Source organism: Schistocerca nitens, chromosome 2 (assembly GCF_023898315.1).
Source record: "Schistocerca nitens isolate TAMUIC-IGC-003100 chromosome 2, iqSchNite1.1, whole genome shotgun sequence".
Lineage (NCBI taxonomy): Eukaryota > Metazoa > Arthropoda > Insecta > Orthoptera > Acrididae > Schistocerca > Schistocerca nitens.
Window position 1 is genome coordinate 549,480,834 of NC_064615.1, and position 19,388 is coordinate 549,500,221.

Sequence of the window (19,388 nt, forward strand, 5' to 3'; positions counted from 1 at the left end):
ACCATGAGTTCAAAAGTGCTTTACCAATATTTTTAATAGTAATGTAGCTGTCCATTCAAGTTTAAGTGCCAAAAATAAATCTACTTTCATTACTTAATTTTCTGACTTGTATTATGATTACATCAATGTCTACGAAAATCCTACGTCAATTTCCAAACCTCTTGCGCTAAAAGTTCTTCTGCTTGAATCTCTTGTACGAGTATAAAACATCTAATTCTCATGGAAAATTTTCTTTTGTTTTACCTCAAGAAGTAGTAAATAAAATTTTGGACAGATTTACCGAAACTGCCTGTTACAACAGGCTTCTTGTGGAAATTCTAGGAACTCTACGTTTCAGTTTTCCGTCCCTTTTTGATTCATGTTCTTGTTTCACTGCTTCCTTTCTCATAGATGGCAAGACTATCACTACTACGTAACAGTTGTTTAAAAGGAGCATCAGTCGCATTAGACATGGATGCTCTTCGCGTTGTTCTAATTTTCTTGTAATGTGGAAGATTCATACATCACTTCACGTAACTAAAAAGTCCTCTTTGCTTATTAGTTAACAATCTAACTAAATAACGCTGTTTTGTCGCATAATACTTTAATATAGCTGAAGTTTTTGAAATACGATCAAAACTATGTACTGTAAGCCTCTTACAGAATCTGTGACTACAGATGTAAAAGAAAGTATGAATTTCTGCTTAACAAGTGCGGCCAGTAACAGATTGAAGATTACCTGTGAAATTAGCATAAAATATTTACTTTTCGGATGAAAGTGGAGTATTAATGAATAAAATTCAAGAAAATTGAACAAAACGCCTTAGTTATTTAAGTGCCGAGAATGGTTGTAATCGTTGGAAAAGAACCGACGTTGTTCAATTGCCGTGTTACGACCTCGCTTCCAAAATAAAGAGCTTCAGTATGTGATAAAACAAACTCAAAGCTTTGTTAACGAACACATGCCGAACAAATGCCAAATGAGTGGAAGGAGAGAAATGTGAGAAGCCATTAATGAATGAGAAAATAATACTCTGCTAGCGAAAATGTTCAAATGTGTGTGATTCCTAAGAGACCAAACTGCTGAGGTCATCGGTCCCTAGACATACACAGTACTTAAACTAATTTATCCTAAAAACAACACGCACACACACGCTCGAGGGAGGACTCGAACCTCCGGCGGGAGGGGCCGCGCAACCCGTGTCATGGCGCCTCTAACCGCGCGGCCACTACGCGCGACCTCTGCTAGCGATGTGGCGAAATATTCTAAGGGACCATGACAGTACTTAATGTGAGTAAGCAGACCAAAGTGATCTACAAAGCCGCTTACTGATCATAAAAGCAGAAGAATGGAGGAAAACAGACTGAATTCTGTCGTCTAAAATCCTTTTATTTACGGAAGGTTGTATTACGAACCTCTTTAGTCCTCGCACAAGGTCGAATAGACAGATATTTAGATAAGTGGGCGTGACACAGTAAATAAACTAAAATCACTCAACACAGGAAAGGTAACTAAACCAGGTGAGGTATCTGCCACAGTTCCAAACCGATTATTCGAAAGATCTTTCTCCCTTCCAGCAGGAGTTTATCATTAGCCTGTCATAAGTTAATTGACTTTCACTCAGGTATAAGGGGAGAGTGTCAGTTCAAATGGCTCTGAGCACTATGGGACTCAACTGATGAGGTTATTAGTCCCCTAGAACTTAGAACTAGTTAAACCTAACTAACCTAAGGACATCACAAACATCCATGCCCGAGGCAGGATTCGAACCTGCGACCGTAGCGGTCTGGCGGTTCCAGACTGCAGCGCCTTTAACCGCACGGCCACTTCGGCCGGCGGAGAGTGTCAGTATACATTTTGTGTTTACAGTGGGACGTGACTGACGTACAATGAGAGTACTGAGTGGGAGCTAGATAGTACATATCGCCACTGAAAAATAATTTTTGCTCATTGTGTTACATAGCTTTGATAAAGTTTAGAAATGACATTATACAGCACCGTAAACTGCTGTTTCATTTATTCCTCAATGTGCGGCAGGTTTCTGACAAAGAACATTATCCAGGACTAGTTGTGCAATTGTCTTATACAGGGTGCTCTAAAATTCTTTTTACAAACTTCTAGGACTGTGGAGGGGGCTGAGTAAAGTATATTTTGAAATGGAACCCATGTCAGGAAACGTACAGTTTCCGTGCTGTAACCATTTGAAAACATGTTGCTAACACGACCACTTTTGCAAGTTTAATATATTGGGGGTGATTAAGTACATCATTTGTTTTACAATTCCGCTCATTAACAACGAAAGATAGAGAAAGGGAACTTAAGCAGATTTCACAAACATTGTTGTTTACAGATAAACTTAAACCGTCTTTGTCCATTTCAAGACAGGGTTAGTATTCTGATCCATCACAATTAAGGTTCGATGAGACGACCACCAAGTTCAGTGGACACTTTGCGCCTACGAATGATGTTGTGGTACACACACACTATCACACCAGATCTCTGCAGTCTGTCCTGCAGCGAACACAACTCGTGCCACCCGATCTTCTTCCGTCTTTACAGGAGCGTTTCTCTGACACTCACAGACACGTGAATCAGTTTCGAATCAGGTCAGAGGGGTAGGACAGACGTCAAACGACATCAGCCGATCCGACTAAGCCCCCCCCCTTCCCGTCAACCATGATACCCTGTTGCACAACTACCTAGCAAACATGTTTTCAAACGACTGCGGCTGTAGCGCGGAAACGGTACGTTTCCGGATATGGGCTCCGGTTCAAAATATTGCCTACTCAGTCCCCTCTGTAAGTCCTAGAAGTTTTTATGGTGAATTTTAGACCACCTTTTACACAGGAAAACTTCAATTAAAAAGGTGTTTCAGAATTGTAGTAAATATACGAGCAATACTTACATTTTGGGTTGACAGCAGGAGTTATGTATACATGGCGTCCCACGAGGAATGGTCAGTATTCAGGGGGTTATGACAAGGAACGAATATTCAAAGTTGGAAAAGCCTAGTAAACATTGGCTCTAAAACGCATACCTTAAGAGCTAGAAGGACTTCGTCATCTTCGATGCGGTGGCACAAGTCTCTTCTACTGGAAGCTCCTAGATTTCCGTATTTTGAGGGATAGTAGTATGGACCAAAATACAAAAGAACGTCCAAAAAATAGGGGCTCTGATGTGCATGCCTCAAGACCTACGGCCATTGTTCATCTTCGCTACTGAAAAACACATCTCTTCTACTAAACAAGTCTTCATAGCTCATTTATGGCCCATGTTTAGTAGACTTTTTTTGGTTCGAATGATCGTTCCCGTCATATCCCTGAATACTAACCACTCTTCCTGGGACATCCATTATACGTCAAGAGAGAACAAAATGTAAATAATTTCTAACCATCCAGATTTATACGAATAGAGTGCCAATTACAGACAACTATCAAATGAACACACTCCGTCTCCTTAGCGTAAATGGCTGCTATGCGGAGGACCCATTTGCGGTACTGCCAAAAACTTTTCCTTGGTGGGAAGACTGGTACGGGATGCACTCAGCCTCGTAATGCCAACTGAGGAGCCACGTGACCGAGTAGTAGTGGCTCCACTGTTTGAAAATTCTGCAAAATGGGAGAGCGGTGCGCTGACCACATGCTTCTCCATACCGCATCCGCATGACGCCGCGAGTCACAAGAAGACACAGGGGCAGGCAGGGATCCCTTGGGCCTTCACAGTATGTCGAGGAGCTCATATCCAAGGAACATACAAAATAAAACGGCAAGGCATAATGCAGAACCGATAGCGCAAAATATCGCTAAACTGGAAATAACGTTGACCTAGCTCCAGTCAGTTGGCCCTCTTGACTAGCGTCTTGAAAGAACAAATTGAACTGAAAAACAAAAAAAATATGGTGAAAATTTTCGGTATATCTTCTGGCAAAGGTAATTCTGCATCTCGTAGCTCAATGTTTGCCTGGGCAGTGTTATAATTGTTATTACTATTATTATTATTTCAGAGACACTGAAAAAGTTCAAAGAGGGGCAGCTCGTTTTTTGTTATCACGAAATATGGGAGAGAGTGCCACGAATATGTTACAAGAAATGGGATGGCAGTCATTAAAACAAAGGTGTTTCTCTCTCTGGCAGGACCTTCTCATGAAATTTCAATTACCAACTTTCTCCTCAGAGTTGAAAATATTTTGTTGGCGCCCACCTATATAAGGAGAAATGATAATCGTAATAAAATAAGAGAAATCAGAGCTGCTCCCACGGAAAGTTTTAAGTGTTCGTTTCTCCCGCGCACTGTTCGATAATGGAACTGCAGAGAAGTAGCTTGAAGATGGTTCAATGAACCCTCCGCCACGCCCTTAATTGTGAATTACAGAGTAATCGTGGAGATGTAGACATCAGCTGCACTATGGAAGGAGAGGAAAAGCACACAAAGACATCATTACATACACTTTTATAGCACTCGCGATTAAAATTACGTAATATTTTGAAGAACACAAAATCGCTGATGGGAATAACTGCTGGCACCGGCGCGTGGCCAGAAACCAAAACTGCGCATTCGCCAAAGATCTGTGTTTATTGTGCGCACACTGGGCGAGATGCGAGAGTGCAATTGCAGTGATTCTCGTCCGCCCGAGCCCATCGGGCTCGAAAATACATTCATTTACACACGGGATTATTTGAGCGCGCATTTACATCGGTGATTGCCACAGAAGGCTTTACATTTCATTATTGCACAACGCACCTATATCGCCAGCCGCGTGGCGCCAGAAACGCCTCCATCGCGTGCTGGCGCCAGTCGCCTGTGTCCACCAAAAACAATATTCACATTCCCGCAGACGTAATTCATCGGGTGTGCGTTTATTTGCATATCGCAGCTGTTTTGTTTGCTTTGCGGATTGGAGCGTATATAGGTAGGTGCCGCAGAGAAAGGTCCGTTCGGCCAGCTGTGTGATTGTGTGCTAGTGTGTAATTGGAGGGCGGTCCATGCGAAACATTGCAAGTGTGCATTCGATATCACGACAGAAAATTGCTTATAAAATAATCAAAGATCAGTAAAAACTGAAGTCGTTCTGTCGTGATTCTGTCATCCACGATATACTTCTATCCACAACAGGCATCAAGACGCGATGCTCACGCATTGAATGGCAGAATTAGGATAGGTTCGTTGTAAGATTATACGTCAGAGTATACAGAGGATTAAAAAATCTGAACTCTCTCTTTGACAGTCAATACAAGTTAAAATGTAAGCACATTGAACAAAAATTTAACTAGCACGAGCAGATATCAATCTATTACAGTATAGCGTTGTCTCCAGTCATGACGTCCACCCCGATAGCTGAATGCCTAGCCGACACGGTAGCTCAGCGTGTTCGGTCAGAGAGCTGGTTTGCCTCTGTATTAAAAAAAAAACTAAGTGAAAGGATCAACAACGAACTTGAACGAATGCCATGTGACGTCCGCAACGACAAAACACAACGACCAACAACGAACAAAATGAAAAAAGGAAAAAAAAATGTTCAGCGTGACGGACTGCTGTCCTTAGGGACCCGGGTTCGATTCCCGGCTGGGTTGGGGATTTTCTCAGCTCAGGGACTGGGTGTTGTGTTGTCTTCATCATCATTTCATCCCCATCCGGGGCGCAGGTCGCCCAAATGTGGCGTGGATGTAGTAAGACCTGCACCAAGGCGGCCGGACCTGCCCCGTAAGGGGCCTCCGGACCAATGACGCCAAACGCTCATTTCCGTTTTTTTCCAGTCATGACTACGGTCACAGCTCGGCCAGGAAAAGATCCCACAAGTTTCTTCAGGTATAACACATCCAGCTGCAGCTGTTCAGATTAGATTAGATTAGTACTTGTTCCATAGATCATGAATACGACACTTCGTAATGATGTGGAACGTGTCAGATTAATAAAAGGTGTCTATACAACATATTACATTAGACAAAATATTACATGACACTCAATTTTTTTAATTACCCACTTCCTATATCCAAAAATTCATCTAATGAGTAGAAGGAGTTGCCATTAAGAAATTCTTTTAATTTCCTTTTAAATGCTATATGGCTATGTGTCAGACTTTTGATGCTATTAGGTAAGTGACCAAAGACTTTTGTGGCAGCATAATTTACCCCCTTCTGAGCCAAAGTTAGATTTAACCTTGAGTAGTGAAGATTATCCTTTCTCCTAGTGTTGCAGCCATTTACACTGCAATTACTTTTGATTTCGTTCGGATTGTTAATAACAAATTCATAAGTGAATATATGTGTTGTGAGGCTACAGTGAAGATTTCTAGCTCTTTAAATAAGTGTCTGCAGGATGATCATGGATGAGCTCCAGCAAATATTCTGATTACACGCTTTTGTGCAATGAACACTCTTTTACTCAATGATGAGTTACCCCAGAATATGATGCCATACGAAAGCAGAGAATGAAAATAGGCGTGGTAAGCTAATTTACTCAGATGTATATCGCCAAAATTTGCAGTGACCCTAATAGCATAAGTAGATGAACTCAAACGTTTCAGCAGATCCTCAGTGTGTTTTTTCCACTTCAACCTTTCATCAATGCACACACCTAGAAATTTTGAATATTCTACCTTTGTGATCGAAGTCTATATTAATTAATGGGGTGATTCCATTTACTGTGTGGAACTGTATATACTGTGTTTTGTCAAAGTTTAATGAGAGCCCATTTGCAGAGAACCACTTAATGATTTTCTGAAAAACATTGTTTACAATTTCACCAGTTAATTCTTGTCTGTCGGGTGTGATAGCTATACTTGTATCATCGGCAAAAAGTACCAGCTTTGCATCTTCGTGAATATAGAATGGCAAGTCATTAATATATATTAAGAACTGCAGAGGACCCAAGATCGAACCTTGCGGCACCCCATTCTTGCTTGTTCCCCAGTTTGAGAAATCACCAGTTCTTTGCATATTACGTGAACTGTTTATTTCAACTTTCAGCACTCTTCCCGTTAGGTATGATTTAAACCATTTGAACACTGTCCCATTCATACCACAGTAGTTGAGCTTATCTAGAAGTATTCCATGATTTACACAATCAAAAGCCTTTGATAGATCACAAAAAATCCCAACAGGAGACTTCCGGTTACTCAGTGGTGATTAGATCCCGAATAGGTGGCAGGATGCGTGGATGCTTATTGATACTTTACATCGGTGTTGCAGATACACTGTACAGTCACATTAATGCGAGAACCTGTCATAAGCCTCAATAGCCACCTTTTGTAGCGAGGACCGCTTCGAGACGTAGAAGGTCAATGAAATTCTGGAAGGTACCGGCAGGGACGAGAAGCCATTGGGACTCCAGTGCCTTGGCTCGCTTGAAGATCTATGACGCTAACAGCCCGATCGAGATGGTTCCACAGATTCACGATTGGGCTTCAGTCAGATGAGTCTGGTGGCCAGAGCAGGTTGGTAAACTCATCCTGGTGCTCTTAGAACCACGTACGTAGACAGCTGCACGTTGCATTTTCTTGCCGGTAGATTCCATCGTGACGAGGAAAAACGAACTGCATCTAGGGGTGGAGATGGTTCCCGAGGATAGATGCATACTTGTGTTAATCTGTGGTTCCTTCCTGTATGGCCAGATCACCCAAAGAAGGCCATGACAGCATTCCCCACACCAAAACGCTCCCTCCTCCAGCCAACGATTGTTGCAGTGTGTTTGCTTTCACACGCTCAATGCCATGCACGCCTACAGCTATCTGTTCGATGGAGCATAAACCGTGAGTCATCACAAAAGGCCACCTGTCGCCACTCAGTGGACGTCCAGTTGCGGTATTGGCGTGCGAATACCAACTTTTGTCGCCGATGAACTGCTGTCAGTACGGGTGCATGAACTAGGCACATGCTGTGGAGGCCCATACACTACAACGTTCGCTGAACGGTCGTTGAGGAGTCACTGTATGCAGCCCCTTGGTTCATATGAGTGGTCAGTTACTCTACAGCTGCACGTCTAATTGCCCGTACACACATCGGCAGCCATCCTTTTTCCCTGCCATCTACGACCCGTTGTGCACCGCAGTTGCCTTGGCGCCAGTTTTGGATAGAGCCGTGCGCGGCATACTTTAACCACGGCGTCAAGCGAACGTTTTAAAACTTAGCCTTTTAGAAATGCTTCCACCCTTGGCCCAAAAGCCAGTGACCATGTCCTTTCGGGCGTCAGGTACATCGCTGATTTACACATCGCGACTTCGACTCCAGTGGTTTCCGTGTCCCCTCGACACGCTTTATATACCCGCCATTGCCAGTCTATAAGAGTGAGAAGAGATAATTTAGAGAGCCAGGCGAGGTGCTTTAGGGTGCCTGACTGCGTCAAAACTGGAATATATGCGTGTAGCCCTGTTTACAAATGGTTCAAAAGGTTCAAATGGTTCTGAGCATTATGGGACTTAACTGCTGAGGTCATTAGTCCCCTAGAACTTGGAACTACTTAAACCTAACTAACCTAAGGACATTACACACATCCATACCCGAGGGAGGATTCGAACCTGCGACCGTAGTGGTCGCACGGATCTTGACTGTAGCGCCTAGAACCGCTCGGCCGCCCCGGACGGCTAGCCCTGTTTACAAAGATGCTTTTATTAGCTTGAAAGACGAGAGTGTGCACAGCAGAACAGTCAGGAAGATGTACGAAAAGGCCATTAAGTTCGCAGTTAATTCGGAAATATTTATTTATTTTATTTGTTTAATTAACCTGGTGAGACTAGGGCCCCTCTCTTACGTCGAAACAGGGTTGTACAAACGCAGTACATCTTTTACATCCTAGTTATCTAATAAATAACAACAATTTAATACAGTCATTTTCAGAAAAAGCAGAACGCCTTGAACGACTAGTGATAGGATATTCATATTCACAGGATATGTACATTAGTATGTTCTGCTGAAATAATTAGCATTTGAACCGTGTCGGCCAGCGTGTTCAAAATCGACATCAATATCGGGGCGCAACACCACCCACTGGTAAAATATGCCTGCGGTTCTCGTTGTCGTTATTAACCGAGGTAATGGATCATTGCCACTTAAGCAGACGTGCAGGATGTCTCCCAGAAGTATCCTACACGTCTGCTGAAGTCACTGTCGGTTTGTAGCGACAACGAGAGCCGCAGGCACATTTTAGCGGTGGATGCTACTGTCAAATCAGTGAGTTTGAAAGAGGGTGCATTATTGGCGTGAGAGAACGTGATGCATCCATCAGAGAAATTGCTGCTCGAGTAGGATCTAGTGTTTCGTCGTTGCAACGCGTGTGTGCAGAATGCTTCACGGAAGGCCTAGAACACGTCGTGGTGGGTTAGGTCGCACCACCCACACCACCCCCCGAAAAGATCGACACCTCATTCGAATGGCACTGCAGTACAGATCTGGTTCGTCCTCGGCTCTGGCGCAACAGTTGAACGGTGTAATACATCGTACACTATCAGAGGTGACAGTCGATAGTCGCTATTACGGCATGAGTTATGTTCACTTCTTGGCTTACCTTTGACGAATGTGCAGAAACATGCTACACGACAATGGTGTATGCAAGAATGTCACTGGACAGGAGCGGCATCAGATAGTGTTTCCAGACGAAACCATGATCTGTTTGTCTGAAACTAATGGCCGCATTTTGGTTCGCCGCAACAGGAGAAGCGGCATCACAGAGGCTGCATTCGCACAAGAGATACAGCGCCTTATGGTGAGGGTTGCTAGTGAGTACAACCACAAATCGCAGTTGGTGCGTGTCCAGGGCACTGTGATCAGTCCGACCTAAGTGAACGACACCCTGCGGCTCGTAACCATACCCTTTCTGCACAACACCCGAGACGCCATTTTTCAGCAAGACAATGCACGGCCACACGTTGCTGCACGAACTCGTGCCTTCTTGGTGTCACAGGATGTCAGCCTTTTGCCCTGGCCCGTTAGATTCTCAAACTTGTCACCAACCGAAAGTGTGAGGTATAGGGCGAAATGTCTGTAGCATCGCTGTGACCCAGTGCCAACCACCATAGACGAACTTTGGAACGAGGAGAATGCACCAAGAATGGCTATACTATAGGACACCACTCAAGCCTCATAGGTGTCGATGCCATCACTCATGGAACAAGTTACCAGGGCCCATGGTGGACCCTCGGCCTGCTAGGTAGCAGGACGCACGCTGAACCGATAACTGAAATGCTAATCATTTCTGCATGTCCTCTTGAAACGTTCCCTTAGAAAAATTATACATGACTGTGCATAAACTGACACACAATATTTTTTACCGCAACGCAATATGACTTTCAATAATTCATACAAGAGAATGGCCCTGACTAAATTAACCTATACGTTTCACAAATCACTTACAAAAATATTTGTTACTCAAACTACCGCGCCGGCCGGTGTGGCCGAGCGGGCCTAGGCTCTTCAGTCTGGAACCGCGCGACCGCTACGGTCGCAGGTTCGAATCCTGCCTCTGGCATGGATGTGTGTGATGTCCTTAGGTTAGTTAGGTTTAAGTAGTTCTAAGTTCTAGGGGACTGATGACCTTAGATATTAAGTCCCATAGTGCTCAGAGCCATTTGAATTTTGAATCAAACTACTGCAAAACAGCGAGCGCCAATACTGCTAGCTAAAAAAATGGCTCAAATGGCTCTGAGCACTATGGGACTCAACATCTGTGGTCATAAGTCCCCTAGAACTTAGAACTACTTAAACCTAACTAACCTAAGGACATCACACACATCCATGCCCGAGGCAGGATTCGAACCTGCGACCGTAGCGGTCGCGCGGTTCCGGACTGAGCGCCTAGAACCGCTAGACCACCGGGGCCGGCGCTAACTAAATAAAAGATTCAAACTACTGAAGGCACTAACTACTGATAGGCATAGTTAGCAAATGAAAGATTTTGATAGAGAACAAACAATGTATTTACCTTAAAAGTGTTCAAAAGTCATAATATATATAGCAGTTCATGACATCCATTCTTACAAATGTACTGTTTCTGATAGACACACGTCCAGATCATCCGCTCTCAAAATTCCGCCATTTCTCTCCCCACATCCACCACTGCTGGCGGCTCACCTCAAACTGCACAACGCTACGCGCTGTTAACAGCCAACTGCCCAACGCTACAATGGCAGACAACAATGCAAACTAGCCACAGACTGCACACAGCACAGCCAGTGATTTTCATACAGCGCGCTACGTGGCGTTACCAATAAGAAAACCTAAACAGCCTACTTACACTCTGAATATGAATATCCTGTCTCTAGTCGTTCAAGGTTTTCTGTTTTTTTTTTTTCTGAACAGGGGTGTAAGACATATATCAATAAATTTGATAGTCTGTAGATAGAATGTGAAGAAGTAGTTCTAACTGACCATGTTGTTGATGATGATGATAGCAATAGTAATAAAACTGACAGGGGAAGATATAAAAGAGTTTATGGGTAAACAAAACAGATAATTTCTGTTGTTCCGAGTTCTGCGGAAGAGAAATTTAAGGATACTACTCTAGCTAAGATCATTGGGGACTGAGGAAAATGTGGTTCGAAAGACGGATGTAAAGAGGTAATGAGTGTGCACAGGAAAAAAGGTAGTCATTATTGTTACTTCAGTCGATCTTTCATTGAGTGTCTTTTGAAACTGGAGGTGTTATTCAGTTCTCTAATAGAATAAAGGAGCTCCTGCAACTGAAAAGGACTTCGAGAAAGGGGCAGAACGATGCAGTGAGACAGAAACGATTTTGCTATGATGGGAACGGATGTTTCTGCCAATTTGTACCGACAAGAGCGTTAAGGTTTAGGAGAGATATGTGAGACTGTATACGTTTATAAGACAATAGAGGAGACAGAGTGTGTGGAAATCTCTGAGCCTGTCTGCATGCAGCCAGGATAGCTGTGCATGTGATGGTGAAATGTGGGCAAAGAATCGAACGTCACAGATATAAACATCCTGGTTCATATCCACCTCTATCAATGAGTCAAAGTGGGCTAATAGTATGTAAGACACCACAGAATCACCTCCGGCGTTAAATACAGCCCCCGCTCATTATGAGCGAAGCGTCTCATTAGGCTTTCGGTACAGTCGACGTCTTGCATCATTTGAAAATAGGCCAAATCGTTACTCGTTAGACCACACTGCACTACCCCGGTCAGTGTATGTCTTGTTTGATCCGCTGAAGACACGCAGCCTTATGCGCAGCTGTTAGCTGTGGCCTATTGCGGGGGACACAACCCTAAGAATCCAGCGGTTCCTCTTCCCTTCGCAGTCTTTACGGGACAATATTCTTGCGCCATGTTATACGACTGCGAGTGGTACACCATTCCATGTACACAAGTTGGACAGTCTGCGTTGATACACCAACAAATCTGGCAAAATGTAGCCATGGGCTCGTCAAACACGATAGTTCCTTTCTGTCATTCTGTCGGGTATCCCTGTCGACTCGTTTTACAGTGCTGCTGCACACAGTCGAGTGGCGCACTGCCACTATCTCCTTGCCATGACTTCGTCAGCTGCCAATGGTCACATTATGGTCTGGTTCTAGTTCTATACCACATACAGCATTCTAAATCATCTATTGTGCTCCTTTTAGGATGCAGCTCACTAGTTCCTCTGCTGAGTTTATTTACCGAACTTGCGTAAAGGTTGAATAGTTGTTGATACTAAAAGTGACATTTAGCGTCGATGGTATCTATCCCACTAAAATGTTAAACAAATTAATTCTTTCATTGGGTACCATGTGACAGCTGCGCTCTCTCGTTGCGCCTTCACTGTAGCCTAACTTAGTCGATATATTTCGTTTTTCCAATCCCCTGTCGATGGAATGCGATATGTGCTAGGTCTGGAGTCTCATGTTCTCAGTAGCAATCCTACGTCCTATCCGGGCAAATTGTCGTTCAAGTACGCTTTGCCATCTGGGCAGTATAGAGGTCTCACAGATAAAAGTCACTCAGCTTCGAACAACTCTCGAATAGCAGAAAAAGTCGATGTCTGAACTACACACATCAAAAACAATTTTGCATCACCCCGGTTCCCAGAACTCCTGAAGACAGGCGTTCACTGTGGATATTGTATCACAGACACAGTCCCTTTGACTGTTCAGAGACGTCACTAAATCCGCCCAAAGATGTAAACAACCATACATGAGCAGCGCCTATTAGACGGAGGAGGTCCGACAGCCGATCAGCTCCAGTCATTCCACCAGGAAGGAGGTACACGGCTCTTGTGGTCTGTAATTTAACCATGCCTGGCGGTCAGTAGTGCGGTTCGATCGCGCCCGTATTGTGACTGTGCCAGGAAGGGCTCTCAACAAGGGAAGTGTCAAGGCGTCTCAGAGTGAACCAAAGCGATGTTGGTCGGACATGGAGGAGATACAGAGAGAGGATTGGGGTTGGGTTGGTTGGGGAAGGGGACCAGACAGCGAGGTCATCGGTCTCATCGGATTAGCGAAGGACGGGGAAGGAAGTCGGCCGCGCCCTTTCAAAGGAACCATCCCGGCATTTGCCTGGAGCGATTTAGGGAAATCACAGAAAACCTAAATCAGGATGGCCGGACGCGGGATTGAACCGTCATCCTCACGAATGCGAGTCCAGTGTGCTAGCCACTGCGCCACCTCGCTCGGTACAGAGAGACAGGAACTGTCGATGACATGTCTCGCTCAGGCTGACCAAGGACAATGGATGACTGCTACCTACGGCTCATGGCTCGAAGGAACCCTCACAGCAACGCCACCATGTTGCATAATGCTTTTCGTGCAGCCACGGGACGCCTTAGACACACTGTCCAGCGAGTCAAGTATCTTCACTGAGTTCTTGGAGGTCAAACTATTAATCAAAAATTTTAGCGTGACGTTCTTGCTAAACTCTGTGATAAAATAAGAAGAAAGTGACCCGAATTGTGGAAGAATAAGTCATGGTTCTGCATCAAGACAAAACACCGGCTGATGGCGCATTTTCTGTTCACAGGTTTCTATCAAACGGGAGAGGACCCACCTTATTCGCCTGACCTAGCACCATGTGATTTTTATCCCAGACCTAGCACCATGAGATTTTTATCGAGTCCCCAAGTTCAGAAATGCATTATAGGGAACAAGATTTCAGTCTGTTGAAGCACTGATAGAAAAAGCTGCATATGTCATCAAGGAGATCACGGAGGAAGATTTCCAATACTGTTTCCAGAAACGGAAAATTCGCATGGAGGGTTGTAGGGATGGAGCAGGGCAATGTGTCGAGGGTGGCAGTAACTAAAAATGTATGTTTTTGATACAAAATGTTTTACAGCAGTACTCGCGTTATTCTATGACCACACTTCGTACCCATACACTCCGAAAGTCACCTTGCAGAGTGTGGCGGATGGTACTTCTCTTATCATTATCATTTCCCTCAAGTATGTTCCATTCGCGAATGATGCATGGCAACAACGACCTCCGTGTGACCTCGAATGTCTCTTATTTTCTCGTCGCGGGCGTTTTTCGAGACGTGGTGTTAATGTGGGAAGATGTAATACGTCCCTTGACTCTGCCTGAAACGTACTCTATCGGAATTCCAACAGATGACCTCAAGATGCCGAACAACGCATCTCTTGTAGCGTCAGCTAGTGGAGTTAAATTACCGTCCCTGTAACGCTTTTACACCTACTAAACTAAGTGGAACTACAGAACTACACTCTTTAGACTTTTTAAGTAACAGAACACACTACGTTGCCTTAGACGGAAAGTGTTCGTCGAAGACAAGTTATCAACAGGAGTGCCCCATACTGTGTGATAGGAATGCTTTTGTTCTCTATATACACTCTAGTACAAAAAAAAAAGAAAAAAGAAAAAGAAAAAAGAAATAATACAACACTCCACGAAGGAATTATCCGAATGGACGAAAATAAGAAAATCAGTGAATGTGGTGCACATGTACAGCAAACAAATGAGTAGTGTTTCGAAACTGGATGATTTACTCAACAGAAAGAGCTTCACAAATTGAACAGGTCGATAACGCGTTGGTGCACCTCATTAGGGTAATCGGCTTGACATTGACAGAGTTGTTGGGTGTCCTTCTGGGGGATATCGTATCACATTCTGTCTAGTTGGTGCGTTACGTCGTTAGCAGTGGTAAATCATTTACTTGTTTTATTTTTGAGCATTCATGTTAAATTATTTGCCCAAATATCGACTTTATTACATGCAAATTAAAACAAATAATGTCTCTGAGCAAAGTATGCCCATGTTATATCTTCATATGAAGATCTTTGTAACAAGCAACAGTTGTACGGCACATGCTGGATGCTGGCAAAGATTCGTAACTACGACCTATATACAATGTCGGGGGAAAAATCTGAAAACTGGAGGAGTGGTACTACATAAATGAGAGATGGTAGAAGTGTTTCTATATCTGAAAGATCACGTCTGTTCAAATTACGCGCCAGTCGCACAACAGTGGCGCTAGTAGCGCGACTGCGAAGATGCAAATCAGGTTTGCTTTAAATACACGGTGTAACGGTCGTGAACGTTAGTTACATTTGAGATTGGACGTGGCCAGTCGATGTTAGTCAAGAGTGCATTTAAGGTGACAAAGATGCCATTATCAGCACATCCATTAGTCTGAACGAGGTCGTGTAATAGGGCTACGATAAGTTGGATGTTCTTTCTGGATACTGGGAAGACTATTGGCAGGAATGTGACACCACACATGACGGCTGGCAACGTTGGTCACGGGAATGTTCAGTGACGGGAAGGCCGGGCTCCGGACGGCCACATAGCACTACCGAAAGGGAAGACCATCGAGTTCGGCGTGTGGTTCAAATGGCTCTGAGCACTATGGGATTTAACATCTGAGGCCATCAGTCCCCTAGAACTTAGAACTACGTAAACCTAACTAACATAAGGACATGACACACAATCATTCCCGAGGCAGGATTCGAACCCGCGACCGTAGCAGTCGCGCGGTTCCGGACTGAGCGCCTAGAACCGCTAGACCACCGCGGCCGGCAGTTACATTTGAGATTGGACGTGGCCAGTCGATGTTAGTCAAGAGTGCATTTAAGGTGACAAAGATGCCATTATCAGCACATCCATTAGTCTGAACGAGGTCGTGTAATAGGGCTACGATAAGTTGGATGTTCTTTCTGGATACTGGGAAGACTATTAGCAGGAATGTGACACCACACATGACGGCTGGCAACGTTGGTCACGGGAATGTTCAGTGACGGGAAGGCCGGGCTCCGGACGGCCACATAGCACTACCGAAAGGGAAGACCATCGAGTTCGGCGTGTGGTTCAAATGGCTCTGAGCACTATGGGATTTAACATCTGAGGCCATCAGTCCCCTAGAACTTAGAACTACGTAAACCTAACTAACATAAGGACATGACACACAATCATTCCCGAGGCAGGATTCGAACCCGCGACCGTAGCAGTCGCGCGGTTCCGGACTGAGCGCCTAGAACCGCTAGACCACCGCGGCCGGCAGTTACATTTGAGATTGGACGTGGCCAGTCGATGTTAGTCAAGAGTGCATTTAAGGTGACAAAGATGCCATTATCAGCACATCCATTAGTCTGGACGAGGTCGTGTAATAGGGCTACGATAAGTTGGATGTTCTTTCTGGATACTGGGAAGACTATTGGCAGGAATGTGACACCACACATGACGGCTGGCAACGTTGGTCACGGGAATGTTCAGTGACGGGAAGGCCGGGCTCCGGACGGCCACATAGCACTACCGAAAGGGAAGACCATCGAGTTCGGCGTGTGGTTCAAATGGCTCTGAGCACTATGGAATTTAACATCTGAGGCCATCAGTCCCCTAGAACTTAGAACTACGTAAACCTAACTAACATAAGGACATGACACACAATCATTCCCGAGGCAGGATTCGAACCCGCGACCGTAGCAGTCGCGCGGTTCCGGACTGAAGCGCCTAGAACCGCTCGGCCACCGCGGCCGGCCGTTCGGCGTGTGGCTCTGGCGTATCGTACTGCATCTGTAGTAGCAATCAGAGCGGCACTTGGCACACAGTTGACGCAACGAATTGTTGCAAATCGGTTACTTCAAGGCGATCTCCGAGCCAGAAGCGTGTGCCGTGCATTCCACTCAGTCCAAACCATCACCTTTTGCGACTATAGTGGTGTCAAAACAGAGCTCATTAGGGGGAAGGGGGGCAGGGTGGAGGTCCGTTGTGTTTCCTGATGACAGCTGCTACCTTGGTGCCAGTGACGGCCATCTGTCGGTTAGAAGGAGGCCAGTTGCTGGACCTACGCCAGGAGTTACGGCCTGGGGTGCGATTTCGCACGGAAGTAGGAGCACACTCGTGGTTATCTCAGGCGCTCTGACTGCAAATTTGTCCATCAGTGTGGAGATTCGACCCGTTGTTCTGCATTCATGAACAGCATTCTAGGGGGTGTTTTCCAACAGGATAACGCTCGTCCACATACCGCTATTGTAACTCAACAAGGTCTACAGAGTGTCGACATGTTTCCTTTCCCTGCTCGGTCACCAGATCTGTTTCCAGTCGAGAACATATGGGACATCATGGAAGGACAACTCTAGCGTCATGCAGAAACAGCATTAACCCTCCCTGTATTGACCGACCAAGTGCAACAGGCATGGACCGCCATCCTAGAAACTGACATTGGCCATCTGCACAACTGAATGCGTACACATTTGTATGCTTCCATTCTGAACACTGGCGGTTACACCGGCAATTAATATACCAGCATTTCACATTTGCAATGGCTTATCTCACGCTAATATTAACCTGCGGTCTTTCAGTGTCAGTCACTTGAATATGGTACACTACTACCATTAAAATTGCTACACCAAGAAGACATGCAGATGATAAACGGGTATTCATTAGACAAATATACTATACTAGAACTTACATGTAATTACATTTTCACGCAATTCGGGTGCATAGATGCTGAGAAATCAGATACGCCTGGGCATTCAGTCAAACAGAGCTTGGATGGCGTGTACGGATACAGCTGCCCATGCAGCTTCAACAAGATACCACAATTCATCAAGAGTAGTGACTAGCATATTGTGACGAGCCAGTTGCTCGGCCACCATTGACCAGACATTTTCAATTGGTGAGAGATCTGGAGAATGTGCTCGCCAAACACGGATGCGACCATCATGATGCAGTAAACAGTACGTGGATTCATACGAATAAATGACGTTTCGACATTCGTGCACCCAGGTTCGTCGTTGAGTACACCATCACAGGCGCTCTTGTCTGTGATGCAGCGTCAAGGCTAACCACAGCCATGGTCTCCGAGCTGATAGTTCATGCTGCTGCAAACGTCGTCGAACTGTTCGTGCAGATGGTTGTCGTCTTGCAAACGTCCCCATCTGTTGACTCAGGGATCGAGACTTGGCTGCACGGTCCGTTACAGCCATGCGGATAAGATGCCTGTCATCTCGACTGCTAGTGATACGAGGCCGTTGGGATTCAGCACCCACCGATTCTATATTCTGCTAACAGTCGTGGGATCTCGACCAACGCGAGCAGCAATGTCGCTGTACGATAAACCGCAATCGCGATAGGCTACAATCCGACCTTTATCAAAGTCGGAAACGTGATGGTACGCATTTCTCCTCCTTACACGAGGCATCACAACAACGTTTCACCAGGCAACGCCGGTCATCTGCTGTTTGTGTATGAGAAATCGGTTGGAAACTTTCCTCATGTCAGCACGCTGTAGGTGTCGCCACCGGCGCCAACCTCGTGTGAATGCTCTGAAAAGTTAATAATTTGCATATCACAGCATCTTCTTCCTGTCGGTTAAATTTCGCGTCTGTAGCACGGCATCTTCGTGGTGTAGCAATTTTAATGGCCAGTAGTGTATCTACATAAATGTGTTCCCGAAATTTCATAACTCTACATCAGGCATTATTTAAGTTGCTATTTTTCTACATCTGTGTAACTATTTCAAAAAAGCGACTGGTTGTAGTTTTCTGTATTTACATTTAATAGACAGTCACGAGTTCTTGAACATCTTTACGACATAAGTCTAAACTCCTGATTTTTGAAAAGGGAGTTCATCATTTCTACTTCTGCACACTTTCAACGTCCCAGCTCCTTGCCTTCAACGTGTCCTGCAAGAAGTACTGTAATTGGTCTTACAACCCGTTATACGGTATATTAAACACGCCCCTCCCGCTGCCCCGTCGCCCTTTCGCCCCTCGCGCTGGTCGTCGACGTGCTGCCAATCTGCGCCACACACATACGAACGAGCGCAGCTGAACAGGGAGTGAAAAGACTGCTGGCCGATCATTCCGGGCCGCGGTTCTGTTTCCGACAGTGTTTACACGCTCTGTGCTCCAGTTAGTGACATTCGAGTCGTCACCCAACATCAGATAATCACCGGGAAATTGAATTTGCAAAGTAAATACCGCTTTAATCCCGCTGTAACGGAATTATCTCATTTCAAAATGTTTGCGAT